The sequence below is a fragment of the Sitodiplosis mosellana genome, unplaced genomic scaffold (genome assembly GCF_009176505.1).
Source record: "Sitodiplosis mosellana isolate CC-2019 unplaced genomic scaffold, AAFC_SMos_1.0 Smas_scaffold_5777, whole genome shotgun sequence".
Taxonomy (NCBI): Eukaryota; Metazoa; Arthropoda; class Insecta; order Diptera; family Cecidomyiidae; genus Sitodiplosis; species Sitodiplosis mosellana.
In genome coordinates this window covers 11,658-14,815 of record NW_022601019.1, presented here as the reverse complement: position 1 = coordinate 14,815, position 3,158 = coordinate 11,658, and the positions used below count along the sequence as shown (strand labels likewise).

The window sequence follows — 3,158 nt, the reverse complement described above, 5'->3', positions numbered from 1 at the left end:
GTAAAAAAATTTGTAATGTACTCGTAAATGATTCGGAGAAGTGCGTGAGTTAAGAAACGTTAGTAGATGTAACGACCCACTTTCATCCATACCGGTTTTTTGAGGTCAATGACCGGTATGAATAACAGTGGGAAAAAACATCTGCTCCAATTAAATGCAGAATATTAATTAGCGAAACCGCAATTATGTGTCCATTTGCAATGACCGGTATGGATAAAAGTGGGAAAAAACATCTGCTCCAATTAAATGAATATAATAATATTGAGAGAAGAATGCAAAAAAAACGATAATAATTAATTATTGCGGAAGGTAATGTTTCAAGCAGACGCATGCATCTGTATTGAAGTAACACCACCCGTTTACATGAGTTGACAGACAATGTGATAAACAGAAAAGACAGCAAAGAAAAAAATGTTATTCGAATTGCAAATGAAAAATTTCTAAGAAAAAAGTTGCCTTTGCTTTTTTTGTTTTCAATTTTAAGTAGTCATTGTAATTTGAAAACTTATTGCGAATACATGGGATCAAGCAAATCAAAACTGATTTTCGCTATGAAGTTACGAAATGGAAAAATATATCAAATCGAAAGTGAGCAACCATTTGAAGATGAGCATGGTGAAGGTGAGCAATCATTTGAAAATGAGCCTGGAACCAGTGGTGCAGTGATGCCGACTAAACATCAGTTTAGAAGGGAGGTAGTGCGAACTCAAATCGATGAAAACCGATTGGCACCATCGCATGGAGTACATGAACCTCAAAAAATCGGACACGTGCGTAACATAATCAGACAAACTGCTTTTGGGTTGTTGCATGCCATTCGTTTGTTGCCTACAATTTTGGGAATAATTGGTGGAGTCAATGTGCTGTTTGATTTTTTTTTGCAACCATACATTGAAGTGCATGAAATCACTGTGAATCTCAAATCCGAACATGGTTGGTTGTATAAATACTTACACAATGTCGAAGAATATGATGTATACAAGACTGATGTACATTCATCGTCAAATCATGGATATGTAATATATAAGTAGTGCGTTTTTGAAATTCAAATCATCAGTTTGTTTTCAAACAGTGAGTAATCAACATGGAAGCATTAAAAAAAATTCAAGAACCAAGCAAACCATATCTGGGTTTTGCTAAACTTAATCAAGGGCATCATGAGATTCAAGCCTTAAGAAGCGTGAAAAATAAGTATGGAAAGAAGACTGAAGGTACACATAAATCCATTCTGGTTGAGCTTGTGGACCAGATTGTTTTTCTACCCCAATATTTCTGGCGGAAAATTAATGAGGAAAATTTGGAAGAACTAAACTCATTAATTCAAAAGGGTCACCACATCTATCTTTACTTCGGTGGAAAGCAGAAAGAAGGAGGGTAAGTATTTTTTTTGTTTTTTCTATATAAATATTTAATGAACATTCGTATTAAAAAGAATTTCAACCGAGAAATACATTTGTTCATTTTATTCTTTGCAAATGGGTATATTATTATTCATTTATTTTTATATCATTTATTCTATTTCGAGGGCATGGATATTAAAAATTACTGAGGGCGATGATATCATCATAATATATACTAAATTTTTTTTGTATGCTTTTATTCACCAGAATTCGATGATCTGGACTATTCATTGCTGATGACACCTCTCCCATTTGCTGGACAATGATTCCTCCCCTCTACCATGCATTAAACTAAGCGCAAAAGAAAATGAATTTAAAAAAAAATGAAAAAAAAATAAATCTTTTTTAATTTTCAAACCTATATCTTTTTATTTGTGACACATGTCAATGCAATCCCAGCATGGTGAGCAATCTGTCGGGCCCATGCATTCTTTATATTTGCGCTTCTCTGGCGTTGGAGATGTATAGCACCATGTGTCCATTTCTGGTTGATTGCCCTTTTCACTGCATGTTCTCCAACAAACATTGTAATCACAACCGAAATCATGACCACATTTTTCACTATTGAGAGGACTTGTTTTATTTTCACTTATTATTATATATGGTTCGAAATTCACTTTTTGCTCAAACATTTTAGTTAAAAGGTTAGCACCCACTAAAGATATCATGAGTGCAACGTATTGAACAGAACTCGAAGAGATTTTTTTCAAAGTCGATAATATTAGAAAGCGACGAGAAATATCTTGTCTCAAGTTATTTGCTAAATAACTTTCAACCAATACTTCAGCTAATCTTTGCATCTCTTCCAGTTCTATATTAATGGTTATTGATCGTTCTGGATTTAACGCCATAACGTTCAAACACAAAACAGTAAAAAAAATAACAAGAGAGGCAATTGAAATTTTCATTTTTGTTTTTAACACTATTGCTTTTCGACGTAAACTTTTAAACTAAAATAGAAATGAAATCTCAGAAGCAAATCGGTTGGATTTATCATTTTTTTCTTTATCAAATTTTCACAGCTGCAGTGAATTTATATTATAAAGAAATCATCGATAACATTTCGCGTCAACAAAACACTCAAATTGGCAATTAAATGAAATTTATAATTAAAAAATTGGAAACATATTGAGGACATAATAATTATTCATTATCGTACATTAATTTTCGCCTTCTTTCTCGAATTGGTCAATAAACTTATCAACAAACATCTGTCATTTATAAGCATAGCATAAGCCATGCATTGCTCAACACTAAGTAGTGGCCTATTATGATAAGTTGGGAGAACAAAACTGAAACCATTGCTTATCTGGTCATTCTTATTCAGATTTGTGTTTTTTAAAATTTAGAACAAAACTGATTTTTAAACAGTGAACAGTGTAAACCAGTCTGAAACATGAAATTGTTTGAGTTGCAAATAATAAGACACATGGAGGAGCTTGGTCAACGATATCAATCATTTAACCCAACCAATCATTACGTAGAATATGACGCCATGGTGAATTCAATCCATTCGAACACAGGGATGATGTTAGGCATATTGATGGTTCAAGTTTTGGAGCAAAAGTTTCGAAAGAATCATTGGATGGCATGGGAGGATATCATCCATTGTGTGAACAACTGGTCGCTGGAGTTACGTATTGACGATCAATACCCGACATTAAACGACTACATGCTGTATAATATCGCGAGCGTATATTTCTTCGCATTTCACGAATGGAAAAAAAGTTGGGTAACGCATGATTAATTTAAAGTGAA

At 33.3% G+C, this 3,158-nt stretch overlaps 1 long non-coding RNA gene across 1 annotated transcript; it reads right to left on the bottom strand.

The window, feature by feature from the left end:
• Positions 1–1,356: 1,356 nt before the first annotated feature.
• On the bottom strand, positions 1,357–2,751 carry LOC129572959 (uncharacterized). Its single transcript, XR_008688537.1, has 2 exons — positions 2,338–2,751; positions 1,357–1,655 (listed from the first exon to the last, which is right to left on the bottom strand). It is a non-coding gene; the product is annotated as an uncharacterized LOC129572959 (long non-coding RNA).
• Between the last annotated feature and the right edge of the window lie 407 nt (positions 2,752–3,158).